We start from the raw sequence: 18,882 nt of genomic DNA, 5'->3' as shown, positions 1-18,882 counted from the left end.
TCCAAGACTATATCGATAAAAATATCCTTGTGGAAGGCAAAGAAAAGAATAAAGCAGCCAGCTCATCAGCACCCTAAGAGCGACAAGGCCAACACTCTTTTATTCTTGCATTTTGCTTTTGTCATTTTATATGGATGGCATGGTCCCATCTCTTTCATCAATAAAATTATCAATCTTCCTCATAGCTTAGCGTCATCTTTTGTATTTTTCCTTCTTTACAAAATATTTTTTTACAAGGAGTAACCTCTTTCAGAGTGCTTCCTGAATCCATCAAGAAGCACATCGTCAATCTTTCTATTGTTATCTTCAGAGAACATTTCTCAAATATCAAGTATTTATCCTTTCGTCTAATATCTTACTCTCCCATTACACTGGGGCATTATTTTGAAAATTGTCTTCAAAACATCATGTATGCAGGTAGGATCAAGCAAATCTCTTATTTTGCGTGCATACCTATTCATTTGCATACATCTGCATTCATCTGCATTAATTCAGATCAAATTTATCACCCATTCAGGATAAGGGATAAATCCTGAGGCCCCGACAGTCGTCCAAGTCATCGTGAGGGTGAAGATAAAAAATCTCTCATCACAATCAATTGATAATATTTTAGAAATCAGTGCTCGTGCTGGTAATGTTTTAAAAATCCAGTGCTCGTACTGGTAATCTTTTAAAATCCAGTGCTCGTACTGGTACTCCTTTAAAATCTGGTACTCATACTAGTTGAACTAATTCCAAATTTCATCCTTTCAAATTTCAAAATTGGTCTAGAAGATCTGAGTTCCCATTCAAATCTTCTTCTAAATCCAATTCAAAATTCTTCTAGAAAATCCGAGTTCCGACTCGAATTTTCTTCCAAATCCAATTCATCTAATTTTGTTTTCTTTAAATGTCTTGAATTAGTCTAGAGGATCCGAGTTCCGACTCGAATTTTCTTCCAAATCCAATTCAGAATTGGTCTAGAAAATTCAAGTTCCGATTAGAATTTTCTTCCAAATCCAATTCATCTAGTTTTATTTCCTTCAAATGTCTTGAATTGGTCTAGAAGATCCGAGTTTCGAATCAAATTTTCTTCCAAATTCAATTCAGAATTGGTCTAGAAAATCCAAGTTCTGACTCAAATTTTCTTCCAAATCCAATTCATCTAATTTTCTTTCCTTCAAATGTCTTGAATTGGTCTAGAAGATCCGAGTTCCGACTCAAATTTTCTTCCAAATCCAATTCAGAATTGGTCTAGAAAATTTGAGTTCCGACTCGAATTTTCTTTCAAATCCAATTCATCTAGTTTTCTTTCCTTCAAATGTCTTGAATTGGTCTAGAAGATTTGAGTTCCAATTCGAATCTTCTTCCAAATCCAATTCAGAATTGGTCTAGAAAATCTGATTTTCGACTTAATTTTTTTTTCAAAATCCAGTTCATCTAATTTTCTTTCCTCCAGATTCTAGAATTGGTCTAGAAGATCCGAGTTTCGATTCAAATTTTCTTTCAAATCCAATTCAGAATTGGTCTAGAAAATCCGAGTTCTGACTCGAATTTCCTTCCAAATCCAATTCGCTTACCTTTCCTTTAAAAGTTTGAACTTCTACTCAAACTTTCCTGCAAATTTAGCAATTGGTCTAGAAGATCCGAGTTCCGACCCAAATTCTCTTTCAAAATCCAATTCATCAAGTCTTTCCTTGAAGATTTGAATTCCGATTCAAAGCTTCCGACCGAACCCAGTTTTCCACTGGTCCGGTTAAATCCAATTTTCAAATTGGTCCTTTTATGAAATCCAACCTCGCCTTGGTTGCTTTACCAAATCTTGTATTTGTATGGATAATCTTTCAAAAATCCAGTGCTCGTACTAGTAATCTTTTAAAATCCTATGCTCGTACTGGTAATCTTTCAAAATTCAGTGCTCATACTGGTAATATTTTAAAATCCAGTATTCGTACTGGTACTTTGTCAAAGTTCAGTCTTCATACTGGTCGCAACATAAATCTCACATTGGGGTTCAGACTCAATGTTAATCTTCAGATTTACGAACCAAACAATCTTTATGTGACCTTTGGGTCACTCCATTCTGTTAATCTGACCTTTGGGTCACCAATTTTGTTAGACCTTTGGTTATCCGTTTTACCAAGCAAACCTTTGGGTTATCAAATTCTATCAATGTCGATCATATTTGTCCGACCTTCGAGTCATATATTGCAATCATAGTCTTTCAAGATTCAACCTTTATGTCGAATTCCTCTGCCAGTTAGTTCAAAATCAATTATCAATCATTTTCTCTTGCGAGGGACCCTGGGAGAGTTCAAGGGAGCTCGTTCTTTTAGCATGTCTTTATTGTTCGTTCGTTGAACCCCTTTTTCTAGGGAGAGTTTGAAGGGACTTGTGCTTCACAAACAATTTGCAAAAAAATCTTTATTGTCATACAAGGAACCCTTTTTCCAGGGAGAGTTTCGACAGAAGCTCGTTCTCCTTGTAACCCTAAAATGTCTTTTGTTAGGCCACCCCCGTCGTCGAGGACCCTTTTTTGAGGAAGAGTGTGATGGACTCGCTCCTCTATGATATCCTTCCAACCTTTGTTAGCGGCCCTCTTTCCATAAGAGAAGCCTAGAAATAGGGAGTTTTGACGAAAACTTTGTTTCTCTTCGAAAGTTCGTTTTGCAAACACCTCCTCTTTAGGGAAGAAAGGAGTATCTTTTTATTACCCGTTCAGGTAAGGGTCAAACCTGAGTCTCTCCTTTGGGGAAAGGAGAGGAGAATCTAGCCACAGATGTGTCATTTAAACCTCAAGTGATTTCTTTCACCAAGGATTCCAAGAATATTTTGCCAATTTGTTATGAAAAATAGTTGTTGCTTCAAAAAATCTTTTATTACACAAGAAATTATATGAAGTTACCTTCAGTATTACTTCCAAAAGAGCGAATCTTTTGCGAAAAAAGATTCAAAATCCAAATTCTTTCTATTGACCAACCAAAGGGAGGAAGAACAAATCCTCGATATGGCCAGCAAAGAAAATTCAATGTTGTCACAAAGCCATAAGTGATCGATATTGATCACAGTCAAGGGCACATTTTTAAAGATCATTCTTGTAAAAATAAGACAGTCGAAATATCCTGGGTGATACAGAAAAATCCATTCAATTTCCATATCTCCTCAATCACCCAAGTTGCAATTAAATATCTGCAAAAGGGATCTCTCAATTGTCGTCAAGATGAAGACGAATTATGCGAGTTAGACCCCCGGGGCAAAAAAAGATTTGGATCATCTCTGAGATAAAGGAGTTTGTGACAGATCCTTCCAGGGAAAGTTCAGAGCACCATCAAGATGAAGGCGACTACGATGAGCCTCCCGACAAACCCTAAAAGATATTTAATTTCAGCTACCATCAAGAGACCACCAGCCAATGAGCCAATATCGTCAATATAATCCCTGAGGCAAAGAAGGATCAGAACATCTCCAAGATGAAGGAGTTTATGATGTACCCTTCTAAAAAGAGAGAAAAATCAAAGAGATCTCCGATTCTACCGAAAAAAAAAGGAGTATAGGACCATTTTGAGAAAAGAATCCCAGGATATCAAACTGTCGAATCTGCCAAGAATCTTCTTTAATTTTGTGAAATTCTTTTATCAATATCCTTTCACCAATTGCTTTCACAATGAGAATCCTTTCTTTTTTGTTCATATCAAGGAAATTGATAGCCTCCTTAAAAGAAAGTCAATTGCAAGCATTTTGAATTCGAATCTTGATTCTATGAAGTTAAGTCCAGATGGAGGTAATACTCTAGGTAGAAAAGAGAGAATATTTTTCATATAAATATACTTACATTTCAATCATTTTTTAATCAATCACAATTTTTATCGTATTGGCAATCTTTTCGAGTTATTCTGACAAGAAGTGAGAGCTTGACATATATTTGATGTATCCAGGCATTGTTTTTATCCTTTTTAGGATCGGATGATGGGAGTTGTCCAAGATCCTTTCCTTCTTGTTTTGATCTGAGCGCCTGGGCTCTCAGATTTGCACACTTCTCTGTGTTCCCCACTGTTCCACCATAGACAGTTCCCATTCAGGGTAAGGGTTTAACCTGAATTTTATGCAAAAAGGTCATCTGTCTTAAAAGTCATTCAGTTTCAGCGATGAGACGCCCAAGATCAATCCCTTTTCAAGCTTTAGGGAACACCCTTTCTTTCTTTTTGCAAACCCCTCTTGGATTTATTGTGCAGAATTCGAAGGTCGCATCATGGCTTCTTCATTTAAGGATTCCGTTTGTTGTCCCCTTTCAGGTTAAGGGTTAAGCCTGAGCCTCATTTTTCCACGAGGTATTGTTCCCTTTCAGGTTAAGGGTTAAGCCTGAACCTAGTTTTTCCACAAGGTATCGTCCCCTTTCAGGTTAAGAATTAAGCCTGAACCTCATTTTTCCACGAGGTATCGTCCCCTTTCAGGTTAAGGGTTAAGCCTGAACCTTGTTTTTCCACGAGGTATCGTCCCCTTTCAGGTTAAGGGTTAAGCCTGAACCTCGTTTTTCCATGAGGTATCGTCCCCTTTCAGTTTAAGGGTTAAGCCTGAACCTCATTTTTCCATGAGGTATCGTCCCCTTTCAGGTTAAGGGTTAAGTCTGAACCTCATTTTTCCATAGGTTATCGCCCCCTTTTAGGTTAAGGGTTAAGCCTCAACCTCATTTTTTTATGAGGTATCGTCCCCTTTCAGGTTAAGGGTTAAGCCTAACCTCATTTTTCCATGAGGTATCATCCCCTTTCAGGTTAAGGGTTAAGCCTGAGCCTCATTTTTTAATGAGGTATCGCCCCTTTCAGGTTAAGGGTTAAGCCTGAACCTCATTTTTCTATGAGGTATTGTCTCCATTCAAGTTAAGGGATAAGCCTGAACCTCATTTTACTATGAGATATCATCCCCGATCAGGTCAAGGGGTTAAACCTGAGCCTCATTCTTATGAGGTATTTCGTTTCTCGTCTCATCCAGGTTAAGGGCTAAGCCTGAGTCTTTCGATGAGGTGAATCTTCTTCTTTGTTCTCTATTCCCTATCTACCATCATCATCTGAATTAATTCTTTCACACCCAGCCAAATTTTTCTAACTGGGGCATTTTTATAGTCCAAATTTGGTGTATTTTTTTTTGCCACTAAGCTCGGCTTACAACCGGCTTAGTAGCAAAGAGGGGCATCTGTAAACACCCCAAATTTTCACCCTCATCCAGTGTTTATATATTTCATGTGTCATTGCATATCATTGCATGCATTCGGCATACCATTTTATTGCATTGCATGGCATTGCATGTCATTTTCGAGATCCATCACTCCTGTTTTCAAAATATTTAATCCAAATTCGGGTTTTAAAACTTTTCTTTCAAAAACAATTTTAAAACCTGGGTTTTTAATCAGCATTCTGTCATTTCCCAACCCCCAGAACCTTATATTTTGAAATGTTTTTCTCAAGAAACAATTTGGATTCGTTTTAAACCCAATTTTCAACTGATTTCAATTCTCAGATGAGACCCATTTAGGTGGTGTCACTTCTAGATTCCTTCATTTATCAAATTTCTCAAAAATTTCAGAGTCCTAGTTGGATCAGGACTCTATCTTTTTAAAACATTTTCAAAACTCCATTTTGATTTTAAACCAGTTATGGTCATATCCCTTGTCCATTTCCTCCATGTTGGCCAAAATCTTAGAGTCCTAGTTGGATCAGGACTCTTTTTTCAGAGTCCCAGTCGGATCAGAACTCTACTTTTTATTACCTTTTCTACCTGTTTTTGGAGAAAACCTTTAAAAATCTTCCGTTTTGGCCAAAATCCCAGAGTCCTAGTTGGATTAGGGCTCTTCTTCAAAAATCCTAGTAAGATTAGGACTCTTCTTCAGAGTTTCAGTCGGATTAGGACTATCTTTTGTCACTATTTTTACCTATTTTTAACCAAATCTTTCAAAATGAGTAAAAAACTCAAAGTTTTAGTCAAAACAGGACTCTGTTCAGAGAGTCCTAGTTGGATCAGGACTCTGATCCTGATTTCAATTTTGAGAGAATCTTTCAAAAATGTTTTCATCTATCAAAACTATTATACTTTTATCAAAGAATTTCAAAATTCTTGGATTTTATCCTAGAGTCCTGATTCTGCCCTAGAGTCCTGGTCAAATCAGGACTCTATCCAAAGTTTGTTTTCTCACTCCATTTTCACTGATTTTCAAAAGCTTTGTTTAAATTTCATCATTTGCTTATCTGAAAACCAAAAATTTTTAGAGTCCTAGTTAAATTAGGACTCTTCTTTAGAGTCTTAATCAGATCAGGACTCTGAACCAAAACTTCAATTTTATCGTGTTTTTAACTCTTTTTCAAAATTATCTCATTTGTTTTCTCAGAAAATCCAAAAATCTGAGAGTCCTAGTTCAATTAGGACTCTGTCCTCAGAGTTCCAGTTGAATCAGGACTCTGTTTTATTTCAATATTTGTTATTTTTTTCACTGTTTTCACAAGTTCTTTCATCTGTTTTTCAGAAAATACCAAATAAATCTAGAGTTTCAGTTCGATCAGGACTCTGTCCTAGAGTTCTAATCCAGTTAGAAGTCTATTCTGAAGTTTGTTTTCACTTCTATTTTCATTCACTTCAAATTTTTTTCGAAAATTAGGTCATTTTGCAGAGTCTCGGTTGATTCAGGACTCTATTTCAGAGTTTCAGTTGAGTTAGAACTCTAACCCTGACTGCATTTTTTAACTTGTTTTTACCAGTTTTGATAAAATCTTTCAAAAACTTCTTCATTTGGCTTTTAAAATCCCAAAATCTCAGAGTCTTAAAGTTTCAGGACTCTAGCCCAGAGTCCTAGTTAGCTTAGGACTTTATTTTCAAACCTTTGAATTCCATTTGTTGATTTTAACCCCGTTTCAAAGCTATTTTTAGTCTTTATTTTAATTTTTTCAAAACTTCGATATGGGGGCCCACTCAATTGGCGCCATATCCAGAGGAGTTGTGACTCAGTCAAGACTCTATATCATTTCAAAACTTCCAATCTCAAAGTCTACTTTTGAATCTCTTTTGAAAAAACTCTCAATTTCAGGTTTTAAAATTGTTTTTGAAAATTCAAGTGGGGCCCACTTGGGGTGGCGCCACATTTGAAGAAGTCAAGGTTACACTAGGGTTAGTCATTGTTCTAGTTAGGTTAGGGGTTTAGAGGAGTCAAAATCAATTTTGAAAATCTATTTTATTTAAGTTTTAAACCAATGGTTTTTAAAGGTTTTAAATTCAAGTTTTAAAAAAAACCAAATGTGGGTCCACACTAGGTGGCACCACATTTGGACTTTCTAGGGTTTAATTAGGTGTTAATTGGGGATTAATTAGAGTCCATTTAGGTTAGAATCCTCTAGGAAAATCGTTGCCCTTAGTGGATTTATAAGAAAGATTCCTAAAAAAAGGAAAAACCTCTTAATTAACCCAAATTAAGTGACTTTTTGAAAACCTATAAAAGAGGGACTTCAAGAGGTAAAAAAAAAGGCGCTTTTCTCTCTCAAATTTTTGTGGCTTCTCTCTCCTCTTCAGCACCTCCACCTTCCTCCATTGCAGCTGCAGCCCCAAGGTAAGTTATTTAATATTGTTTTATTATTTTTTATTAGTTTTTTATGATTTTATATTAGATTTCACCATGAAACCCCTTTTGTTCATTGATTTAACCATGGATTCAACCTCAAGAACCTCAAGTTCAATTCAAGAAGATGATCTAACCCTATTCCATGTTGTTTTTCATGATTCTAATCCTTTAGAATTTTATATTCTTAACCAAGAAAACATGAGATTTATCCGATTAAATGGATTAAATCCATGGTTTCAAGGGTAAAAGCAATTCTAGCCATGCATTTCCTGTGTTTTATTTGGTTTTTTAGCATATTAATGTTTATTACATGTGTTTCATCATAAAAATCAATTTTGATTTGTTGTTTAGATAAATTTTTATTGTTTTCATGGTTAAATCATATTTTTTTTAGTGTTTCTTAGATTTCTGCATATTTTAATTTCAGAATAGTAGAAAGCATGTTAGTTCGTATTGAAATACTGGTTGAAAATTACTGATTTTTTTATATGTTGTTCACGGATATGTCAGTGAGCTACTGTAAAAAATTAGATGTTTTGGGATTCGGGAACCCTATTAATAAAATACAAAGTCAAATCGGGATTTCTGTTGATTAAAATGGTTGTTTAAATTCAAGCATAACTTGCAGATGTGTTATTTCTTTCATCCGATATCCGATTCGAGATACGTAAAGTGAAGTGGCTTAATGTTAATTTAGGCTATTTACTGTAAAAGTTTCATAATTTTTTTTGCCTATTTTTGTATTTTTTCTATGTCAGAAAGTCAGATCCATATTTTTAAACTCGTTATGATTTATAAAAACCCTAATCTAACTTGTATTGATCATAAATCTCAAACCGTAGATTTGATTCATGATCTGTAAAAGGAAAAGTTCATTATTTTTCTGTCTACTATTAACTTCTGAAATTTCAATTTTTTTTTATGAACTCTGCTATTTGTTTATGTATTTTCAACCAGATGTACCTGTTTTAACCAATGTTACATTCTTTATATTTAAGTCTAGATTGCCAGAAGGGTATCTCCCTCATCGAAGATGTTTTTTTCAATCTTTAAAAAAGAGATTCTCTATTTTCTTGTGTAGTTTATCTCTGTAAAATTTCAGAAATTTCTATGGTGGATTGACCCCTGATTTGGGTCTAACACTGAAACTGTTATGTGACCATGGATAAAAATAGCTTATTTTGGGGTTTTAATGCAATTTTCGAATTGTAATAATGTCAAAAATATATTTTTATGATTCCAATATGATTTTAGAGTGATAACAAGTGCAGGTGCAGATTTGTATTAATTTTAGAATCCATTTGATGCTTGAATGGATCAAATTGCAAAACAGGGTGCCCGTAGGATCCCAAAACACTGCTAAAATCATGATTTTCATGATATTTCTTGATTTTCGTGTATAAATTCATGTTTTTAGGGCTTGTTAATGTTTAGAATCATATTAGGATGCTTCATGGTTGATTTTATGTTTATTTCAATCCTAAATCCAAAGTTTTTATCAAAATTTATTTAAGAAAACCTTGATTTTAAGGCCATAGTCTTGCTATCAGAGGCAATTTGGTCATTTGACCTCAATTTCAAAATTCTAAACCCTAATTTTCATATTTTTAATCATTTCATGCCATATTTAGTTTAATTTATTTTCATTTGAATTCCAAAACCCCATTTTTACAAAATATCTTTCGGAAAACCCTAGTTTCAAGGCCATAGTCTTGCTATCAGAGGTATTTTGGTCATTTTGACCCCAATTTCGAAATTTTCAAATTTTTATTTCATATTTCTTCAATCTTATTTCATATTTCATTAAGTTAATATCAGAAAATCATGGGAAAAGGCTTATATCTAGCCAAATCCAGCCATTTCTAGATATTCTGGATAAACCTAGAAAAGGCAACATATCTTCACTAATCTATTTTTCTAGTTTTGTAGGAACATTGAAGACTTTATTTTCCTGTATTTAAATTCAATTAGTGTTGTAAATTATAATTAAATTTGGAATAAGAATTTTTGAATTCCTGCATAGATTAGGATTTGCATTGCATATAGTTTTAAACTTTGATATATAAGGTATGCCAATTCATGCACATTCTTTACAAATCCACTGTGGTCTACATCAATGGCACATGCACTAGCTCTTAGAGAGTTGACAAACTCGGTGGAATTCGTATTTATGACCATAGTCAGAATACGAATGAGACTCAGATTTGTGATCTTCGTATTAGCCACATTCAGCCTACACTATTAGGCTAACTTCAAAATGCACTGCATTTCTCAAAAAATACAAAAGGATTTTCTCAATTCCTCAAAATCAATTCTTTCAAATCCATATTCATTTATTTCATTCATCTGCAAATTCCAATTCCAATTCAGAGAAATCAATTTTCTTAAAATTTTCTAAGTCTTACTTAGAAATTGATTTTCTCAAAACTTTGAGCTTTCAAATGATATTTCAAGTATTTTTCAAAGTTTAAAATTTGATTTTCCAAGTTATATATTCAATTTCAAAGTTTAAATTAAAAAAAATCAAGTTTTTCCAAAGTTATTTGAAATTCCTCAAAAATCCATTTTCACAAAACACTTGGATTCTTTAGAAATCGATTTTCATTTTCTTCAGAAATATTTTCTCAACAAGGCTCACGATTTTCAAGTATTATCTTTTTCAAGAATTTTCCAAGTGATTCAAATCTTAGAAACATCCTCTCAATCAAGATTCATGATTTTCAAAGGGCTTATTTTCCAAGTATTTTCTCCAAACTTTGAAGCAAACATTATGTTTTCAAATTTGCATTTTTCAGAAAATTCATAGCACATGCCTGATTCTTTGTGCATTTAGGAAATAGAAAATGATTTAGACAAGTTGAGCAAAGCTAAGCACACTCTTGATCCTTTGTTCGATTGTCCTTGGTAAAGGCGCCAGGAACGGTTGCACCTCGTACCGACAGGCGAGTCCCATTCTTCAGAATTATCCTGCATTTTAAAACGGAGGCGAGTTATTTTCCAAATCTTTTTCAAAGGTCAGTTTGACTTGCAAAAGTAAAATTTTGCGATGATAACAGATGCTTAATAATTTTATTTTATAATATCAATGTAAATGTCATCACATAGCTACTCAAGCAAAGAAATCTTCGTTTCGAGCAAAATTGGTATCGTTTAGGCCCTCGGTAATTTTCTAAGCGATCTCCCGTAATTCACATGCACTGACGAGTTTTTTTTGTCGTTCGGACCTCAAATTCAGGGTGAATCACAATAGACCTATTATAAACTTACCCTAAAAATTTCGGGAGTCAATTCGATCTAGATTTTCCGCAATTGTCCTTTTTACGTAAAATTACGCGATTTGACCCGTATCTCAAAGTAGGCTAAATTTCAAAAATTGCCAAAACAATAAAATTTCATCGTTCTCAACACAATTACGTAATATCATTACAAAATAAAACATGGACCTTACATCCTCCCCTTTTTAAAAGGATTTTGTCCGTGAAATCACCCTTAGGAGGTTACAAAAAGTTCTGATATTTCTCTCTCATTCTCGCTTCTGGTTCTCATGTGCATTCTTCAATGCCATGGTGCTGCCAACGTACCTTAACTGGTGGAATAGTCTTGGTACGCAAAACCTGATCTCGTCGATCAACTATCTCGAGAGGCCGCTCTGTCAAAGTCAGATCTTCCTGCACTTCCACATCTTCGTAACGAATGATGTGCGATGGGTCAGGAATGTACTTCCATAGCATCGACACATGAAAAACATTGTGAATGTGGGCATACTGTGGAGGTAACTCGACACGATATGCCACTTCACCGATCATTGCCAAAATCTCAAACGGTCCAACGTATCTTGGACTCAACTTCCCTTTCTTACCGAAACGAAACACACTCTTCGTCGGTGAAACTCTGACAAAAACCATGTCACCAACTTCAAAAGACAACTCGCGACGTCTCTTATTGGCATAACTCTTCTGTCTATCTTGTGCTGCCTTCAGACGTTCTCGAATCTTCTGCACCTGCTGAGTGTAGTGCTGAAGAACAATCAACGATTCACTTGATCTATCAGAGATATCGTCTCAATAAGACGGTGATCGACAAAGTCTCCCATACAACGCTTCGTACGGGGCCATCCCGATACTAGTGTGGTAACTGTTGTTATAAGCGAACTCAACCAAACACAGGTGTGAATCTTATTTACCCTTTCAGTCAAGCATATAGACTCGCAACATATCTTCTAACGTTTGAATCGTTCGCTCAGATTGTCCATCCGTCTGGGGATGAAAGGTTGTACTGAACTTCAACTTCGTCCCCAAAGCAGACTGCAACTGACCCCACAGTCGCGATGTAAACCAGGGATCACGATCAGAAATGATCGATCTCGGCACACCATGCAGTTGCACAATCTCTCTAACATACACGTCAGCTAGACTCTCGAGAGATTGACTGATCCTGATCGGCAAGAAATGGGCAGACTTGGTGAGTCTGTCCATGACTACCCAAATCACATCATGTTTACGTCTCGTTTGCGGTAAACCTACCACAAAATCCATCGTAACATATTCCCACTTCCATTGAGGAATCTCGATTCTCTGCATGGAACCACCGGGACGCTGGTGTTCCGCTTTGACCTGCTGACAAGTCAAACATCTCGCAACGTACGTTGCTATCTCGCGCTTCATGTCATTCCACCAATACTTTCGCTGCAAGTCCTTAAACATCTTCGTTCCGCCTGGATGAATCGTATATCTCGACATATGCGCTTCATCAAGAATCTTTTTCTTCAGCTCAGGGTCGCTTGGAACCCAAAGACGATCTCTCATACGAATGTTGCCATCATCTGACACACTAAAGAAAGAATTTGCTTGCTCTGCCAAGGCTAGAAACTTACCATACTGGTCGTCAAGCTTCTGAGCCTCCACGATTTTTGGCAAAAACTCTAATCGAATGGTTAGACCAGACAATCTGATCGAACCACCTCCGACTGAAAAAGGCTTTCAGGCTACGAAATCCTTAATCAGCTTCTGGCTCCACACGAGACTAGCCAGAACACCACTCCATTTTGCGGCTAAGCGCATCTGCCACAACATTCGCCTTACCAGGATGGTAAGACAACGTGAAGTCGTAATCCTTGATAAATTCAAGCCAACGTCGTTGCCTCATGTTCAACTCCTTCTGAGAGAACAGATATTTGAGGCTCTTGTGGTCTGAGAAGACCTCGAACGATTCTCCATACAGATAATGTTGCCATGATTTCAGAGCAAACACAACTGCCGCTAGCTCCAAATCGTGTGTCAGGTGATTCCTCTCATAGGTCTTCAACTGTCTAGAAGCATAGGCAATCACCGGGCTGTGCTGCATTAGCATGCAACCCAATCTGGCACCAGAGGCGTCTGTGTACACAACAAAACCACCTCTAGCAGAAGGTAAAGCTAACACCGACGAGGTCATCAGCTTTGACTTCAAAATCTGGAAACTGTCTTCACAAGCACTGTTCCACTCGAACTTGATACCTTTACGCAAAAGCTTCGTCAAAGGTAAGGCAATCCTCGAAAAGTCTTGGATGAATCGTCGATAATAAGCTGCCAATCCAAGAAAGTTTTGAATCTCAGACACATTCTGGGGCGGCTTCCAACATAGAACTGCTTCAACCTTAGCTGGATCGACTGATACTCCATCCTTTGATATCACGTGCCCAAGAAACATAACTTGCTCGAGCCAAAATTCACACTTGGAGAACTTGGCGAACAACTTGTAAGACCCATAATTTTTCTGATGATTTCTGAATAAAATTCATGAGGCATTTATCAGTAAAAATAGCATTTTTCTCAGAATACGAAACAAATCAATTCCTGCAAGCCAGTTATACTAAAGAAATTCGTTGCTTTGCGAATATATGCTCAAACACTCTGGAGGTCATAACTTCCTACCTGAACGAAATCAAGAGATTTCCTCGAGCCAACTCTCTTAGTTACGTCAATACAAAGATAATGGTGTACTCAGAATTTTTCGAAAATTTTTTGCCGAAGACCCAAATTTTTTGCGGGACCCACAAAAATATTGGTGGGACCCACAGAAATATTTCTCAGAAAATATTCTAGAATATTCCAGAGCCTTCCAGGACCTTCCAGCACCTTCTAGGGAATATTCCACGGAATATTGCTTTTGGATAAGATCAAACAGTCAGATGGATAAGATCAAAACAGATTTCTGAAAAAGCCAAAGGGCATTTTGGTCAAATGGGTTGCTTAGCCCCTAAGCAACCTTTCCTATATAAGAAGGAGACCCCCCTTTGGAAAAATCGCCAACCCCTCCTCTTGCCTCCTCTTTCTCTCTCCTAAACCTCCCCTACCTAGCCCACTTGGTCTTAGCCTGCCTGACTTGGCCTGAGCCTGCCTGATCTTGTCTTAGCCTGCTTGACCTCGTCCTAACCCACCTGACCTAGGTCTGAACCTACCTAACCTAGTTCAAACCTAGTTGACTTGACTTGAACCTAGTTAGGTTTGAAGTCAAAGTCAAAGTCATTTTTCGTCCGAAGTGCGGATTTGATTCTTTTTGAAGTCAAACCTCTCGGAGGACGAATCGAAGCATTCGAAGCATCCAGGAGTCGTTTCTTCCACGATTTGAAGTAAGTTTGCTTCATTAATCTATCTCTCTCAAGTGTTTGCTTGTTTGTATATATGTATACCTTCTGAAGTAGTATCTTGCTTTAGTTGTTGGTTGAGTCCTTTTTGGACACTTCGGTGTTCACCCGCTCGCCTCGTAACTGTCGTCGGATATATATGTTTAAATACACAGTATATGCGTTCTTAAAAATGGCATCTCACCCTAGTTCTTGGTTGAGCCCTTCAGAACACTTGGGTGTTCACCCGCTCGCCTCGTAACTATCGTTGGATACGGATCTAGGTGTATATCTGTTGATACTGTCGGTGCATCTTATATCGCATAGGCTATGTAATTTACCTTTGCCGTCGCGTCGTATGATGCCAAGGCTCTCTGCTTTCTGTAGTTTCCGATTAATGCACTTTCGATTATGCATTTACTTACACCATCGCGTTGAAAGACGCCAAGGCTTCTGCTTTCTGCAAATATATATGTAGAATATTTTATTCAGTTACACACCCTGAACAATAGTATATGCATTTCCTTTACTCCGCCGTTGTATAAAGCACAGGCTTTTGCTTATACTACATATATAGAGTGTAAATGAGCATTCAAATGAAGATCAACTCCAAATCACCAATGTGATTCCCTTACCGCTCCTCGTTCAAGATTCTGCTTGACAAATGAAGCCCGTATTGTAAAGGCTTCGCTTTTTGGCAAAATGCTTTTTACGTAAAGACTAAGTCAATTACGTATAGCCTGGCTATGGCCCAGAGTTCTCGCAACCTTGATGGATGCAAGGTATGCACAATGGTGCACATCCATTTCCTGGGTTAAGCGTAGCGATTTCTCGCCAAAGTGAGGAGATGCCGCTGAAATGAATAAAAGAAACACACGCTTTCTCTGTTAAAGAGAGGAAGTGCTGCTGAAATTTCTGAAGAAGATAAGAATAGCTCAGAAAGAACGTAGCAGGATACTCTGTCATATATCAGAGTGCTACGAAATTCATGAAATGCTTTCTATAACGTAGAAAGGATCGTCGCCCTACTGCCGATAGAGTAGAGGAGGTGCTAATGAAATGGTTGGCAGAAGAGCTGTTGGAACCAGTCGAACGACATAATGATGTCTGTTGATGGAACGATGCCAGAACAGCTCGTCTCCTAAATACCTATAAAGGCACCTTGCTCGTAAGGGCCGCTGAGTCAGAGTAGAGGTTGCGCCTTAACCAGGTTTGGACTCGTTGCGTAAAAATACGCCAAGTAGCCGATCTATTTAGATCGAGTCATATGCATGCTCATTGAGAACAGTTACACAACCAGACTCGTAAGGGCCAAAGAGCCAGAGTGTATTGTTTCCACCCAAAAGATGTGTGATGCTCGTGGTGGCCGCAGTGCCAAGAGCGGTGTTCTGCATGCATATGAATAATACTTAAGGTCGCAAACACTCCGCGATTGAAAATCGTGTTAGGGGTACCCCCTCAGTTAATGAATGTGTTGGGGCAGACTGAATAGGGTCGGGTACATACTCCTGTAGTGCTAAGACACGGGCTGCCTAAATGGTATGCAAATATTTGTCCAAGTAATTGTAAGACTGGCAGACCCCTTTAGGAATTATGCTCGTTGTGGAATGACAGTGATGGTACAGCCTTGAGTGACATGCATTAAACTTTGGAACTGATAGAGTCTACGATGGCCTCAGTCACTTATGGGTTTTAGGGTCATGGTTATCTTTAAGATCTAAGGATTGAACCCAACTACTTCAAGTAGATGATGCATCCAAATATGGGACTAGTAGGGTTCTCCCAGTTGAAACACACTGCCCTACTATGGATAGGGTCAACAGGCCTCTAGGGTATCTAAAATACATAGAATAATCAACCCCCAGAACGTCGAGTTGATGCCCGGACAATTGCTTCACCTGCGTACCAAGGGTGGAAGAGGTTAATTGTCGAAACAATGCATTAGCTCTAGGTTCAGCGATGCTTGAATGTATGAGTGTATGGACGTTGTTGAGTCAGTCCTGCATAACCTTTGTGAATGTGTCATGATCGATATACGACTGGACCGACTGGGCAAAGAATCGTATTGTATCCACACGGCTAAGCGAAGCTCAAGGAGCTATCCATAAATGCGTGGGATACATATGTGCCAAGTATGAAGACTTGAGCTAGACATCCCTTTAAGACCCGGAAGAGGTCAAGGCTAAGTCGTGGAGACTTGAGCGGTTATTCAAATCACAGCCCTGAAGAGGCTAGCGCTAAGTCATGAAGACTTGAGCGGATGTTCAACTCATAGCCCTGAGGAGGCTTTTGCGATATACGCTAAGTCATGGAGGCTTGAGCATCATTATTACGATATGCGACCTTGAGTGGTCTACACATTTACTTGAGTTGAATGGATACGTGATTGCTTGCTTACCAAACCAGCAGTGGTTCTGACCCCGTTCAATAGGGATTTCAGGTGTTGGACCTGCATGGCGATATGCGGAGCAAGGCGACATCGAGTTCTAGTGTTTCTCTAGACAGAGTTGTACTGCTTCCTTTTATTGAACCTATACTGCATTTTCAAGCAGTAATGTTGTAATAACCGTGTGGTTTTCGATAAAATGGAACACTTTAGTGGTCAATGAGTTGCTTGGCCACATACCTGTAATGTGCCCGAGGTTTTCTAAAACTGACGACTCATTATCGTCTGATTTCGCTGCTAAAAGCTTTTCTAAGTTCCGCTGTAAAGAAAAAAAAAGAAATTCATAAAAATTTTAACTTAGCTTTGTTTTGGAAACCTGGGAAGTTACTGAATTGGTATCAGAGCTTGTGTCTGAGAAACCTGGTTCAAGATCTGTCATGTTCACGATGTCGCATTGTAAGTATACATTTTATGCTTTTGTTCTGATCTGGATGGCAACTCATGACTTGCGCAATTATTGCTATCGTTGCAAGTTTATGCACGATGAGTGGATATGCCCGTATGAAGTCCAAGACTGCCGGTTTTATGGTGAGGAGTGGGATTCCACTAACGAATGCCAAAGGAAACATACCGCCGATATGGGTCGGTGGGCATCAAAGTGTCTTAAGGATGAGACTTCGCGTGTCAGTGGACCGCATCACTCTAGTGTTGTGAGCAACCATACCCCAACAACTTCTGATGGATCACCAAGGCTGAGAGACTTTGATTTGAACTTCCTTGCAGAAGTCAATCACTTGCCAAGCTACCAACAAGCATCATATACGCCTAGCTTGCACAGTCGGGAAGAGAGATACAACCTCTATCATCCCGTTATGGTCTCGGATTCCCCAAGCTATGATGCCACTGAGTGGGCAAGTGGACCAGCATCACTGATCTACCCACAAGATTCGCTTGAGAGTGCGGAAGTGTCGCCCAAGCCAAAACTAGTTGTGCCTGCACCAAGGAAATGTGGGAGTAAATGATACTTTGAGTCATTTTGGTCAAGAAAGAAACCCAGTTCTTAGAAGAGACTGATAATGTTTTGGAGTCAATAGACTCATGTATATAGTTTCTCAACGCCTAAGTCTGCTAGTACAACACGGCGTTTTGTATAAGGGCGATGCTTGTGTAAATGAATATATATAAGTAAATAAAGCTTTTACTTCCTCATACACATCGAGAGACTAAAAACAAGTGCTTGTGTGTGAATAGATAAATGGCTCCTACGACGAGGAGAATCATACCGAGCGAGGAGTCTCATACGCAAGGATTCCTGTTGGAGATGCTCAACAAGCTAGTTACAGTCATCCATGAAACGAGGCCAGAACCAGTCACACCTCGCAACAAGAACCTGAGAGGATTAACTTATGAGAAGTTCCTCAAACTTGACCCGCCAGTTTTCATCGGTAAAGCTGATCCAAAACAAGCAGAGAGTTGGATCAAAGAGACTGAATGTGCCTTCCTGGTATTGGGAGTACCAGAAGAGAAAAAGATAAATTTTGGCGCGTACCAATTGAAAGATAATGCACGGAAGTGGTGGGATACCACTAAACTTATCCAGTTCTCACAAGCCGAAGTCATCTCTTGGACTGAATTTTGAAGAACTTTCATGGATAACTACTTTTTGTTGTATTCCAGAAACAAAAAGAAAATGGAGTTTCTGGAGTTGGAGCAGAGCGGTATGAGTCTGATAGACTATACCACCAAATTTTAGAACCTAGAGCGCTATTGCTCTTGGTTGTTCGAAACAGACCAAGAAAGGGCAGACAAGTATGTGAATGGTCTATGCGAAGAACTGCGATCTCAAGTGATAATGAGCATGCCCTCAACTTTTTAGGTTGTGGTAGCAGCAACTTCAAAAATTCAAGAGGATTGGGCGCGATCTAAAGTAATCGTAGCAAAGAAGCCCATAGTAATTGGTAGGAATCATAAGAGGACGTTCCCAAGTGGCCAGGGTTCACGACAACCCTTTCAAAATAAGAAGTTCCAAGGTGGGAACAATACTCAACAAGTCGTGAGGCCAAGACAGAACGCGACTCTAAATGGTCAGCAGTCCAGTTTCAGCTGCCCGAAGTGTCGTGTGAACCACCCCGAGAAGCCATGTCCTCGTGACATTGGTAGTTGCCTTTATTGTAGCAAGATGGGTCACTTTATAAGGGATTGCACCAAGAAGGCTGCAGATGAACAGAAGAGTAATGCTGGATCTGCCGGACCCTCTCGACAAGCACCACAACACTCGCAGTTCTAACGACCTCCACCTAGGGTAGAACAAAGGCC

The sequence above is a fragment of the Nuphar pumila genome, chromosome 10 (genome assembly GCF_984573655.1).
Source record: "Nuphar pumila chromosome 10, dmNupPumi1.hap1.1, whole genome shotgun sequence".
Taxonomy (NCBI): Eukaryota; Viridiplantae; Streptophyta; class Magnoliopsida; order Nymphaeales; family Nymphaeaceae; genus Nuphar; species Nuphar pumila.
Note: the sequence above shows the minus strand (reverse complement) of the source record.